Source organism: Olea europaea, unplaced genomic scaffold (genome assembly GCF_002742605.1).
Source record: "Olea europaea var. sylvestris unplaced genomic scaffold, O_europaea_v1 scaffold810, whole genome shotgun sequence".
Lineage (NCBI taxonomy): Eukaryota > Viridiplantae > Streptophyta > Magnoliopsida > Lamiales > Oleaceae > Olea > Olea europaea.
The window spans coordinates 282,662-298,492 of NW_019266538.1; positions in this window are offsets into that span (position 1 = coordinate 282,662).

Sequence of the window (15,831 nt, forward strand, 5' to 3'; positions counted from 1 at the left end):
ATATATACCTCCTAGGAAATACCAAGAACAGAAATTACTATACCAGAACGAATAATGCTAGATTTCCATAAACAAACTAGAGAAATTAATTCTGAAGGAAAATTAATAAGAAGAAATAGTGTCAGCTTAGAAGGAGACAATCTTATTGCAAGATTTCCCTCTAGACAAGACTCTAGGATAAGCAGACTTAAGAATTTAAGTATTGCCGAACCATCAAGTTCACAATATTACATTAAGACAAGATACGAAAACCAAGAAGGATTTAAGAAAAATCTTCTTGTCCTCAGAGACACTGGAGCAGATAAAAGTCATGTAAATGCCAAGTTTGTTAATCATTTAATAGACTTTGAAATACCAGAACCATATATATTTAAGGATTATTTAGGAAATAACCTTGAACTAAGAAAATATGTTAAATTTCCCCTAATACTTGTAGGAGAGGATCAGAAAGAATATACCAAAGAAATAATTCTATATAAAGATTAATTATATGGAGTAGATCGTTCACCTATTCTGCTAGGAATGAACTTTCTTGAGAAATATAATCCTTATAAAATCTGCCAAGGATATTTGAAAATAACAGTTGACGATAATCCAATTATCATTCCAAGAATAGATGAAAATATGAAATCATTGTTATCATGGAAAGAGTAATAAGTACTAATCCCATGAGTCTATATATTAAAATTACACTCAATATAAAAGATTATTGTAGAATTAAATTTCATGCTTACTTAGATACAGGTAGTACAATAAGCTTATGCTTACCAAATTTATTGCCATCTGAATACTGGAAATATAATTCAAAGAAGGTAGTAACTGCTACAACAGCAGGTGAAAATAAGATAATATACAGTAAGTATGCTACTCAAGTACCTTTTCTAATCTCCTTTAGAGAAGTATTTGTTGATACAATATATATGTCAACCACAATAGGATGTGATATTTTATTAGGACAAAATTTTCTATTAAAATATGCGCCATTTACACAATATATTGATAAGTATATGTTCACAACACCTTGTGCATATAAAATATTTACACCAAAAATAAATAAAGCTGTTACAATTGCATACAGAAATATAAAACATCAAAGTTCTTCAACCCAGCGTGGTGGATGTTGGAGTACAGAAAAATTTAAACCAGTTACAGTCTTAAAAATGACAACAGAAAATAGGTTAGAAAAATTGAAAAAATAAATCTCTGAAACATATTCTGAAAATCCATTAGAAAAATGGAATACAGATAAAGTAAAGGCAAAGATAGAATTAATTAATCCAGATACTATAGTAAGAGTCAAACCTATGAAATATAGTGTTGATGATAAAAAATAATTTAAAAACCAGATAAAAGAATTGCTAGAAACCAGATTGATTAGGCCAAGTAAAAGCCCACATAGCAGTCCGGCTTTTATGGTTAGAAAACATAAATTTGATGAAGTTACTAAATTATAAAAAATTAAATGAAGTTACTAAATTTGATGGATACTACTTGCCAAATAAGGACACTCTTATTAAACAAGTACAGAACAAAAAGATATTTTCAAAATTTGATTGTAAGTCAGGGTTTTGGCAAATCATGCTTACAGAAGAAAGTAAACCACTAACTGCATTTAGTACCCCCAATCCTTTAGGACAATACGAATGGAATGTAATGCCATTTGGGTTGAAAAATGCACCACAGATATTTCAAAGAAGAATGGATGAGGTAATCAAACCAATTACTCATTTTTGTATTGCATATGTAGATGATTTATTTATTTATTCAAATAATATTGATGAACATATTGAGCATCTTGAGAAATTTTATTATATTATGAAAAAACATGGTATTACACTTTCTCAAAAGAAAGCTGAGATAGCTAAAACAGAAATAGAATTCTTAGGATTATTTATAAAAGAAGGAGAATTGCAATTGCAATCCCATATTGGAGAAAAGCTTCAAGAATTTCTTGAAAAAATCAAAGATAAAAAACAATTACAAAGCTTCCTTGGTATATTAAATTATGCTGAAGGATTCATTGAAAATTGTGCCAAATTGAAAAATTATTTTCTTCCAAAATTAAGAAAAAATATAATGTGGTCTTGGGAAGAACAAGATTGTGAAAATATAAGAAAGGTAAAAGAAGAATTAAAGGTATTGCCCAAACTTGTAATACCCCAAGAAGAAAATTTCTTTATCCTGGAAACCGATGCTTCAGATTATTAATGGGGAGCAGTGTTAAAGGTTAAAAAGAATCATAAAGAATATAAATGTGAAAAAGATTGTTCTTGTCCTGAAATACTTGCAGGTTATACATCAGGAACATTTAAAGAAGTTGAAACAAGATATGAGACGAATAGAAAAGAACTCATTGCTGTAAAAAAAGGAGTTCAAAAATATGAAGATTATTTATTACCAAAGAAGTTCTTGATTAGAACTGATAATACTCAAGTTAAAGCATTTTTGAAAAATAATGTTGATCCATCCGTGACTAATAGATATATTATTAGGATACAAATTTGGTTTTCATATTTCAAATTTGATATTGAATATATTAAAGGAAAAGCTAACTTTCTTCCTGATTATCTTAGCAGGGATGGAGCTAGAACAACTAAGGACGAAAGTCTAGATACTTGAGATAAAAGTTTCCTATTTGGAAACCCAAATTCAAAATATCCAAGATAGCCTTTGAAGTAAAAATATAACCCTTGAGGCAGAAGTTACTTGTACCAAGACTAGTATCCCTTCGCAGGGACTTGTGAATACTAGTGCTCTCCCCGAGGATAAAGAGAAAGAAAAGAAGGTAATAGGAACCCCTTCACAGGGAATACTCAAACCTATTACTGGTAATAGAGATATTCAAGATATCAAAAAAGAAGGTAGCTCTTCACAGAGCCAAACTCAATCTAAACTTTCTATTGAAAGGATATATCCCAAAGATATTGTTAAGATATGTCATGAAGCAAAAATGCCCAAAAATGATAACCATGAAGAAGTAACACTCTTTATTGTTATTTTTAATATTCTATCAGATTGGTATCTTGAGATTGGAAAGTGGATGAAGACTCTCCATTATTCAAAATACAACAAGATAAATTTTTATCCAGAAGCACCAGCCAACTGGGTTCGAAATTGCTTTGAAATAGGAAATATACTTTGTATATATCCTAGTAAAGATCTCAAGGAGATAGCTCAGCTTCCGGCCAACATTAGGAAAGCTGTTAAAAGATATACTGAAGTTGTTAAAACAACAAATATATATATCAGATTCCATTCAGCAACAATGGAATGGGATCCTGTCCTTGAATATATGCATCCATCGTTCCATGTGATCAAAATGGGACTAACAAATCAACATTTTTTACCTGCCAATCAAAAGGTTGTTAAAAATGGATATCAAGATATTCTTAATATGATGCCCTACAGAAGAGCCAAAGGGTATAAAGAAATATTTGAACATGTAACTCAGATAATTACTGAGAAAGAAAAAATATGGGTTTATCCATCTGAAGATCATATTATCTATTCCAATGCAAGGATGGATACCAAAGAAGAAGATATTTGTTATCTCGACCATCTATTATCTGCAATTATATCTAACCAAGTGAATGGATCGGAAGATATGGCTAAAGAATTATACAAGTTACTTTGGAATTACAGTGATCATCATTGTGAATACTGTGTTGTTGAAGATATGAGTCAAGCATCCCTTAATGATGAAGAATTCCCTTCAGAATTCTTTGATTCAAAAATGGAGAAGTGATGATAACTAAAGTAGCCCTTTATCATTACTTTAATAAAGAAATTTATTAAAGAAAAACTGTGGCTACTAGAAGACAGAAGATAATGCAAGAAAAGTCTCTATAATTGTGACTACTTCCTACCAATGGTCACAAGTGGCAGACAAAGATAAAAGATAAGACATCCAATTTCAAGATAAGAGGTCCACTCAACAAAAAGACAATGGAGAATTCGGTGGAGATAAGATGGCCCAGCTACCCAACAAAGAAAGGTGGAAAACATCTGTCCAAGATAAGATTCTAAAATCTCCTATAAAAGGAGGCATGAAGGAAGAAGGGAGATATCTCGAAATACCTTGAAATAATTTCTCTTAAAACACATTTGAGAGAAACCTTTTGTAATCTGTATACACTACTTGTATTCAGAAAAATATTAGATAACTTGAAGATAGGAAAGCTTGTAAGAAGGTAATCACTTATGGAGTTCTAAACTTCATAAGGTGAGTACCAAAGGTATGTAAATATAGTTTGTAAGCATGTACAATTACAATTTATGAATATTAAAGTAAAGTTTGTTATGTTCAACAAAGCCTACATAAAAGGATTTCGTTAAGTTTCTCATGATTCCTCGGCAGTACAGATAGAGATTTTAAAAAATTTTCAAAACTTTGATTTTGAATGGATGTTAGCCATGCCAAAGTACCCGTATTTGATGAATGGTTAGGGGAAAAGGCAGTTTTCTAACAAAAATTTGTAGCACCTTGTGTGTGAGTTATCTTTCAAAATTTCGTTCCAAGTAGGAACTTGATTCTGAAAAGAGTTTGGATAGAGGTGAAAACAGAGACTCTGGATACTGTGAGATAGCGTCTGTGGAAACACGGCTAGTTCTCTAGAATGAGAAGTGTAACCTTAATTGAAAAGCCTTTTGCGGAAGCAGTTGTGGACCCAAATAATTTCAAAACATTTTAAATCTTTACTTGATTCAGAAGATTGATTAAGTACATGCAAAGCATCTATAAGAGCATACTGGAGGGAAAGCCTGTTTATTTCCAATTGATTACTGTAAGTTATTTACTTATTTTACATGCTTATGCTTTAATTACTCCATGAACAATTCACAAGCATCCACTTCTACTACTAATGATGATAAAAATCTTATTTTATTTTTAGATGAAAAAGATGTTTCGTTTTTATTTAAATTAGATGAAAAATCGGATGATATATTCCCTATTGGTAAAGAAAAAATTGAAGAAATATATAGAGATATAGATTATAGCTGTAAAAATAATATAGGATTTGATTCTGTGATAACTTATAAAGAAATAAGAAAAGTAGAAGACATTATAACTAAACATAGAAATATACAAGAAGAAATTTCAGAAGGTTTAGTTCGAGGATATATAACTAAAAAAGGTCAACATATAATCTTTGAAGAAATATTAAAATATAAAGAATACTTAAAGGTATTCAAAAGATTGAAAAATATAGATATAGGACCTGATTGATAAATCCTTAAAGATATAAGATAGATCTTGCAAATAATTTCATTAAGGGCAATATAGTACTTTTAATAGGAAAGGCTATTATGGAAAAAAGGAAGAATTCACCAGCCATTCTCAAAGTTGTCCCGTTGGCAACGGTTTGATTCGATTCGGTCAAGATCATCATCGAACTATCAATTTTTTTATCATATTATAATCGAACTATAACCACGTAAGTCGATTTTGGTTAAGTTCAATTCATATTTCGTTTCGGGGCGATTAATAACCGTAAAAATAAATTATTTTTCATATTTCCAGTCGTCAAATTGAAAAAAAAAGTTATGAAAAAAATCACACATGATGGTTAGCAACTGATAGTCGAGTGAATTATATTGGAGCACTTCAAACAATTTGCGATATTGATCACTTACCGGATCAAAATTGTACAAGGGGCCGATAGAGGGTACATTTGTAAGAAGGCGGCGATTTATAGTACCAAGGGTGATGTCTAGGTGACTGATGACAAAATCAAAAAAGGCAAAGACTATGTATACTTAATTTCAAACCAATTTAGATGCCTAAAAAAAATCAAATGATCAAATTTACCGTAAGAGAATAAGTTTTTTGAAACTGAAATTGTTGATTGAGTTTGATTCGAGAACGAGTAAGTTGATAACCATCATGTGTGGCTACAAAAAGGAAGAAAAAAGGCCCTTGTGGAGTTTGCAAAATTAGATATTTTTTTATATATATGTTTTGCATTGAATTACTATTTAGATAGAAAAAATAAATTTGACGGGTAATCGGTTCGGTTCGGTTCGGGACGACGGCGTAAATACTATACTCGCATCGTCTCGAACTGGTTGATTAAATTCAAATATCATATCCATCTGTTGACACACTAAAAGTGCAGCTCAAATCAAATAGCTCAAAGAGCGAAACCCAATTGGGGAGTCCAGGGTAAAGGTCCAACCAGGATTATTAAGAAATGCGATGGAAGTCCATGAACACGGTAATATCGTCGCCCAAGCTTGCAAGACGCCTAGAATCTGAGCGAATGGAGTACCTTACGGTCGCCCAGAGCGATGACCCCATTCTCGTCCAAACTTTCGAATCGCCCAGGATCTCAGCAAGCATAAAATATTATGGTTATCCAGAATAGCAGTTGTTGAAGCAGTTATTGAGTGATCTTATCACATTCTATGATTCAAGGAGCCCAGTTGAAGGCGGTTGAACGACAAAGAGTAATGACAACAGTTAGAGACGGCAATTCCACGACAAGTTAGCCACTATAAAGAAAGTGGATAGTTATACAGCAATCAAGCAATTATTAAGCGGTTTGTCATGAAAAAATAATCAAGGGAATATAAAAGGAATAGAAGACAGAGAAAAAGACCCCGAATCAAACACTCTCAAACAGAGAATATGTAATTTCGATTTCTTAGTTTAAACTTAAACGCTTCTTTTAGTACTCGTGTGCTTGTGCCCCTTGAAGGCATTCTGTTTATTTCCAATTGTAAAGCATCGCCAATAAAACACCCATTTTTGGGATTTCGTCTCAAGAGGTTTGTTCGTTACACAATCGTCTGATCCCTTTTTTAATTGTTAGCGACTACCCGTGTAAAACAATTTGGCACGCCCAGTGGGACCTTGGTGTTTGGTGTTGAAGATACAAAAGGTGAAACAATATGTCTTACAAATCTGATAAGGAAGCAGCAAGTCAGGGAGGAGTCCAGTCTGTGATCGAGAGATATGAGGAGCAGCAAAGCTCTCCACGAATAGAGGGATAGAGTCAGAGCAGTCACAGTCATTATGAACCAATGACAGAGTTGAGTCCTCGAACCATACGTGCATTGCTTGGAGAACTCACACAGGATGTCGTTGAACAGGTAAATCTACGAAATGTTCATAATATGAAAAGATTTACTCAGAATAAGAATGCACATTATGACAACAAGGCCAAACAACTGAATACATTAAATGAAATAATAATTAATTTTGTAGGCCAAATTTGTCAGCCAGTTGTGCCTATTGCAAATCACTTTCAAACTAGGACAATCGTGGGACATAATTCCCCAGTCCTAAGTCCAAATCAGGGGATAGAACCACCTTTTGTTCCACCTACTTCAAACCAGGGGATGGTGTAATGCCAAATCAGAATAGTGGTAATGGTACATCTAACTTGGGGGGTAACCTAAATATAAGAGATAATGTCCTAAATAATGGACAGAATACCCTACGTGTCAATGATGAAATAACTATTCAGGCTAATGGTAACAACAACCCAAATCATGGCAACTATGTTACCAACTAAGGACCAAACATCAGGCCTCAGACAAATCAACTGATCAACCAACCTGTAGGAATTCCATATGATTTCAACGTCATGTTGAGAAATCAAATTATGGAAATAGTACAGGATCAAATGGCTTTTGGGGTACGTACTGTCATTAGGCTGACTTACACAAAGACATACCCTGATTGGGTAGACCAAGCATATCCATGGCCTAGAGGGTATAGAGTGCCAGAATTCTCATTATTTATCGGTTTAGGAGAGATGTCTACTCTAGAGCACACAGGGTGATTCACACTGCAAAGTGGTGAAGTAACTGACTACCATAAAATGAGGTTGTTCCCTAATTCATTAACAGGAATAGCTTTCTCTTAGTTCATCAATTTGCCAGCGAACTCTGTTCAAACATGGCAACAATTGGAGCAATTGTTCCATACTCAGTTTTATAAGACTGAGTCTGAAGTTACTTTGACTGATTTGGCGAATCTACATCAAATGCCAAACGAATAGGCAGAAGGTTTCCTTCAAAGGTTCAAGACAGCAAGAAGTAAATGTTTTGTACCTTTGCCCGAAAAGGAGTTTGTCAAAATCGCTCAAAGTTGTCTAAACTTTGATTTGAAAAAGAAATTCCAAGACAGGGAATTTCCTGATCTTTTCCAATTGAGCACAAACGTGATTAGATATGAACGATTAATAAGAGAAGAAGAGCAAATGAAAAATTCTAGTAAGGGAACTTGTTATAGAGACCCAAATTTTAATGTTCATACTATTAATGACGAGTATTACGATCAAACCGAAATGTGTTTGGCCGAATTAATCAAAGGAGACATGTATACTTGTCCTATAACGGCTAAGCCTAGATCATCGGGCAAGGATGAACCTATAAAAGATGAGAATAAGAAGGCTAGAAGGTTCTCGTTCGATGTAACCAAAGCTGACCTTATATTTGATAAACTATATAAGGATAAGCAGATAAAGTTGAGCGATAAACATAAATTGCCAAGCTCTAAACAAATCAAGGGTAAAAAATATTGTAAGTGGCACAATGCATTGTCACATTTGACTAACAACTGTTTGATTTCTCGCCATGTGTTACAGTATGATATTGAATCAGGACGAATTACGTTCGAGGATAAGAAGAAGATGATAGTGGATGAAAACCCTTTTTCACAGACACTTGGGGTGAACATGGTGACGACTGGTTTCAAAAATAAGTTGCCAAAATTCAAGTTGGTTATAGATGACGGAGAAGAGGACCCTGGGCCACATCCCAGTATCTTTGAACGTATCAAAGGGAATGAGCCTGAAAAGGATGAAGACGTCCTGTGTGTATGATGTAAAAGAGAAGTGAGTGCAAATACAGAGAAACCAGGGATATGGCAGCATCACCATTGCCCTAGTTTTTTCCCAAACGCTCAGCTTGGTAGAGGGCGAGGTACATCATTCTATAGGGGACCATCTTTCGAGAGGCAGTTCAGGTCAATAAATAATGGGAGAACATTCAGGCCACAACCTCGCCAACCAAATGTATGGCATTCGTTCCAGTATAATGCAGGAAGGGTGATACCCTTCAACGAGATGACTAAAACTTAACACAACGCGTTTTCAATGGAATTATGGACGAATGATGAGGCAACAACAGGGAGTGCCACGTCCTAAGGCGCCTAAACTACTCGAGGTGGCCAATCAAAATGTTCTCGAAGACAGTGAGGAGACCAGTACAGGTGAATCGATGGAAGAATTGCCAGAGAGTTCTTCTGGGAGATCTAAGTTTGAGCGAGGCAGAAGGGATGGAGAAAATCCAGATCAGTCCTTTCCTATTCAGTTCGGTACGTTACCTCCTGTCATGGCTAATAACTATTTACTAGCCAATGAGTTTAAGAACAAAGAGAAAGAAGAAGAAGAGAAGGAGGATAACGAGGAAGAAGCATGTGCGCTGGAATGTGAAGAAGGCCAAACTTCTACAAGGGCCTACAATGGTGAAGATGATGATGGTATGACGGACATCGAAGAGGAAATTGATCTGGAAGCAGAAAGAAGAAAGAGAGGAGTATCGCACAACACTCTGTTGAAGCAACTACATCGAGAGGAAGTTCGTGAAGTAGACTTGTTGGGGGAACCATCTGGGCGTTCTTTCAATTATTACGTGCTGTACGGAATGCCCAAGAGGAAAAAGAGAGAACCTCGCTCTGAAAAGTATGGATCAGCTCTAAGAATAATGCCTACTCCCACAGGTTGGGTAACCGAAGGAGAAGCATTGGAAAACAATAAAAAGGAAATTCAGGAAGCGGAAGCTCAGTGCGACATACTGCACGTTGACTTATCACAAAAAGATAATTCAACAGAGAACAAGCAGGAAGTGGAAATAGATGCTGCTGAAAAGGCTATTTTTAAGAGACCAGCCATGAAATTAAGTAAACACTTGAGACCATTGTACGTTAAGGCTTTAGTTAACGGTATACCTGTGGCAAAAGTACTTATCGATAATGGAGCAGCTATAAACACCATTCTATCTAGGATGATGAGGAAGTTTGCAAAGACAGAAAGTGATGTGATTTCAACAGAAGTCATCCTTACAAGTTTCAATGGAGGAACAACTTCAACTAAAGGGGTTATGTCATTGGATATAACTGTAGGGACAACTACTAGAACCACAGTCTTCTTCGTAATAGATGGTCCTACTAGTTACAATGTGTTATTAGGAAGGGATTGGATATACGGAAGTCGCTGCATACCTTCATCGCTCCATCAATGCCTGGTTTTCTGGAATGACAAGGGTGAAGCAGAAGTGGTACAGGCAGATCATAGACCTTTTGTCGTAGAAGTAAACTCAGTGGAAAGATTCATGTACGAAGGAAATTATTGACCTGTCAGAGTGGTCCAAGAAGGAGAAGAAACTCAAATTGTTGCACAGAGCGAGGAGTCATTTTCGGTAGATGCACTCACTGAAACGTTCAGTCAAATTAGAGATGGCAATTTGAACCGTCAAAATCGAAAATCACAGTTAACCGAACCGAATGAGGCGAAAAAAATTGAACTGATGGTGCAATGGGGCGGATATGGTTTTTATTTTAATGAACCGGTTCGTGGCGGTGCGGGTATGATATTTACTCCGTTGAACCGAAATCGAATCGATTACCCGCTAAAAAAAACAATTGAATTGATTATTGGGATTTACACTACTTTTCTATCGAGCCCAAAATAAAATCTCCCCCCCATTACATCTATATGACTCAGCCGGCCAACTCACTTACTATTATCCCATAATAATAGCATTAGTATGACAGTATAAAAATGCAAACCATACTCTTCATAAACCACAAGCTCATGCACGACTCCTTTTATTGTTAATTTTTTTTATTGTTTGTAAAAAAATTTACTTCTTCATCATACTCTAGAGCTTGTGCAACGTTTAGCGAGAAGGAAACTGACGAAGAGATACATTTTTTTATTTAAATCTTAGTTAAAACCATTCTGGAATAGGTAGTATCGTTGTATTCTCTACTTACATTTCTTATTTACTATATAGAAATCAACTTTGAGTGTTTATCTATACTAGTAAGACTTGTGGGGAAGAATAAATCAAGTAATTTCGATGCACAACAATTAAGAATGAAGGAAAAGTTTAGTATTGTTATATTTATAATATTGTTTGTTAAATTTGTATTTTACAATTGAAAATTAGGATAATGTTTGCATTTTCGTTTGAAATATTATTTGATAATGTTTGCATTTTCATTTGGAATACTGTATTTTTGTTTTCATTGACTTTTTTCATAAATTGTTTTATATCAATTTGATGGATGAACCTATAAAAAATAATTTATTTTTGTGGTTATTAACCGAACCGAACCGTGCCGAACTGAGATACGAACCGAACCGATTTACGTGGTTATGGTGCGGTTATGGTATGGTCAAAAAATTGGTGGTGCGATTATGGTTTTGACCGAACCGACTCATAACCGAACCGTTGCCAACCCTAAGTCAAATGAGGCCAAACATAATGGCCCAGGAAGAGCCAGTAATTGGCAAAAAAGTAATCAAGGAGTTTTAAATGAGTTGTAAGCAACAAAGGCGAATGACTGATGTTCAGGCCTTCAAAGCCAAATTAATGGCTACCAATACAGAATGTAAAGACAAGACGAAAGAAGAAGCAGCCTTGAAAGCATTGGGAGACAAATTGGCAGTGTTCGAGTTGGAACAAAGTATTGGCCGAGAAGTCAACAAGGTGGATTGTTTAGAAGAAGAAGTGCCTATAAGGGAATTGGGCGATGAAGTAATGAGGATCACCAAGCCTGGATACACTCAAATACAAGACCCTCTGATTAAAGTGAATATTGGCAATGAAGGGGAAGATCGCCCAACATTCGTCAGCCAAATGCTCGATCAAGAGGTTAGTGATAAATTAATCGCTTTATTAAAGGAATATAAGGTTGTTTTGCTTGAAAATATGAACACATGCCTGGTTTAGATAGAGATTTGGTGGAACATAGATTGTCAACCAAGTCAAATTTTAAACCTCATAAGCAATCTCCTAGGCGTTTTGCTCCTAATGTCCTTCCTGAGATTAAGAAAGAAATAGAGCAACTATTAAAAGCAGACTTTATTAGAACAACCAGATATGTAGAGTGGTTGTCCAATATCGTGCCAGTGCTAAAAAAGAATGGTAAATTAAGGGTGTGCATAGACTTTATGAACCTAAACATAGCCATACCCAAATATGAATATCCAATGCCTACAGTAGATTCTTTAGTCGACTCGACTGCCGGACACGTAATATATTCCTTCATGGATGGGTATTCAGGATACAATCAAATTTATATAGCTGAGGAAGATATACACAAAACTGCCTTTAGGTGCCCTGGATCTCTAGGATGTTTCGAATGGGTAGTTATATCTTTCGGCCTGAAAAATGCAGGAGCGACTTATCAAAGGGCAATGAACTTGATTTTTCATGATATGATAGGCAAGTTTGTTGAAGTATATGTAGATGATATAGTGGTCAAATCCATTAACGAAGATGACCATTACTAAAATTGAATCCCCTGAAATGTGCGTTTGGCGTTAATGCAGGTAACTTCCTTGGTTTCTTAGTACACAAAAAGGGGATTGAATTTGATAAAAATAAAGTGAAGGCCATTTTAGAGGTCAAACCACCTAGCAATAAAAAAGAATTGCAAAGGTTCCTGGGCCAAGTAAATTTTTTAAGACGCTTTATTTCTAACTGTGTAGGGCGAACTAAAACTTTTTTCCCAATTTTAAAGCTGAAAAACCAGGACGAATTCGTCTGGAAAAAAGAGCATCAAAAGGCTTTTGAAAGCCTAAAGACATATTTATCAAGTCCACCAGTGTTGGTGTCACCAATCCAAGGACGGCCAATGAAAGTGTATATATCGGCTGAACAAGAATCAATAGCTGGAATGGTCGTGCAAGAAGACCGATTTGGTGAAGAAAGGGTGATTTACTACTTGAGTAGACGGTTAACAAAATGTAAATGTAATTACTCTGCCATTGAAAAATTATTTCTTGCATTGTATTTCACATGTACGAAATTAAGGGCTTATTTACGGCCTGTAACCGTTTATTTGATTTCTAGAGTAAATTTGGTTAAGTATATATTTTCTCGCCCTATTTTACATCAGAGAGTAGGCCTTTGGACGTTAGCATTATCAGAATTCGAAATACAATACATACCCCAAAAGACAATCAAAAATCAAGCATTGGCTAACTTTCGGGCCGATCATCCATGCCTTGACATGCCTGAGGAAATTGAATTAGAAATCAATTCATTCGAATTAAAACCTTGGGTTTTATATTTCGACGGGTCGAAAACCTCTAAAGGTGCAAGAGTAGGAGTAGTATTGATAAATCCTTTAGGGATTTGTTACAAGTTCGCATTCACTTTGGATAGGATGTGCACCAACAATCAAGCCGAATATGAAGCCTTAATCGTGGGTTTAAAATTAATGATAGATATGGAGGTAAAGAATGTGATCGTTAGAGGCGGTTCTCAATTGGTAATTCATCAATTGATTGGTGATTTTAAATGCCAAAGTGATTCCATTATAAGTCAATATGAAATCGCCCAAGAATTGTTGGAAGAATTCGACCAAGTAGAGTTTCAATGTGTTAATAGGATAATGACATAGCAAATGAGTTGGCCCAGATGGCCTCAGGGTATTCAAAGGCTTCAAATTGGAAATCTACTTATGAATATGGAATAATATAGTCCAAAGAAGGGCGAGAAGAATTGAAATTCATTGCATATAAGATGGAGATGCAATAGATTGGAGGGCAGAGATTAAAATGTTCCTTAAAGAACCTAATAAAGGGGGAACTAGAAAAATGAAGTTGCGTTTGCTAAACTATACATTGATAGATGAAGAGTTGTTTAAGAAACGCTCTGATGGTATATTACTAAAATGTGTAAGTTTGCAAGAAGCCAGAACAATTATGGCTGAAGTGCATGCAGGGATATGTGGAGCTCATCAAACAGGCCAAAAAATGAGATGGTTAATTATTAGGAATGGATATTTTTTGCCCAAGATGGGAGAATTATATGTTCAATATGCAAAGAGTTGTCTAGCATGTCAAAAGCATGGTCCAATACAAAGGGTGCCAGCAAGAGAGATGACACCCATTATCAAACCTCGACCGTTCAAGGGTTGGGCGATAGACTTGATAGGAAAGATTTATCCCCCATCGTTCAAGCAATATATCTTTGTTATAGTTGCAACTGATTTTTTCACTCAGTGGGCAGAAGCGATACCTTTAAAGGAGATCACCCAAAAGAGTGTCATAGAATTTATCCGTGATCATATTATTTATAGATTTGGGATTCCACAAACTTTGATGGTAGATCACGGAACTTCTTTAAATGGAGATCAAGTGAATAAATTCTTGAGCGAGTTTGGAGTTAAATTAGTGAACTCTACACCATATTACGCTCAATCTAACGGACAGGCAAAATCTTCTAATAAGATTCTAAAAAATATCATAAGGAAAATGATAGATGAAAACGCTAGGAATTGGCACGAATGTCTAAACAAAGCCTTATGGGCTTATAGGACATCGCTTCGGTCAAGTATCAAAGTTACTCCTTTCCAACTTACTTATGGACAGGAGGCCGTTTTGCCTATGAAAATCAATGTGCGATCAATCAGAGTGTGTTTGCAACATAAGTTAAGTGATGATGAGTATACCGAATCACTGGTTCAAAATTTATTGGAGTTGGAAGAATTAAAGTTGGACGTCCTAAATAGATTGCAAGTTCAAAAACGAAGGATGGCTAAGTTTTACAATAAAAAAGTTATAGCCAAGTCATTTAACCTAGGCAAATTGGTTTAAAAAACAATACTCCCTTTGGATAGTAAGGATCCAAAGTATGGCAAGTGGTCGCTCAATTGGGAAAGGTCATATAAAGTAAATAGTGTGTTGCCTAATGGAGCTTACCATTTAGAAGATTTAGATGGCACCAAGCACATGAGGTTCATTAATGGCAAATATTTAAAAAAATATGTTCCTTTCTTATGGGAGAATGAACAAATAAAAGCGCAATCAAATTGCGTTGAACGATCGTAGATAAATAGGGCCAGAACGAAATACGTTCAAATAAATTCCTTTATTTATCAAATATACATTACAAATTGTGAGATACAAAATATTAAATACTCTATAATCTACAATTGAGAGCAAACTAATTTCTCGGTCGATTGCTAAGCAAGAGGGTGAACCAGCCTTGGTTGCCGTCCTGATCGCATTGCTGCAATAACGGGCAAGGAAATTGAGAAACACTCTCAGCAAGCAAAGTGGCTTGAAAAGCATCCTCAAAAATTGTCTTCCATCATTGAACTCCTTATAAAGAACATGGAGACGATGGGAAGAACTTTGCTGGCCAAAAAATATTTACTATATCTCCCATACCAAAGGTGACTCAAAACAGATAGTAAAATGGGCGGATCAAATGATCCATTTCTATGGAGGACAAAAATTTTGGATCAATTGTTGAGATGCCAAACGATGGCAGCAAATTAATTTTTGAAGAAAAGAATGGAAATGAAAATGATGAGTGCGAAATACACACGCATTTATAGAGGCGTGAAGGTGAAAAGATAGAATGTGAATGGCCACATTCGTGCCTAATAACTAAAACCAAATGACCCAAAGTATTGGGAAAAGAGACGGAAATACCAAGGAAGAATGTACATGAATCTTAGCATAAAGCAATTGAATGCTTGGGAGGTTGACGATTAAGGACAACGTCAATTAATATGCAAGTAGACAAATTAGTCGTTCATTAATGACGATAACTGTTGTTACATTCAAAATTAGCAAT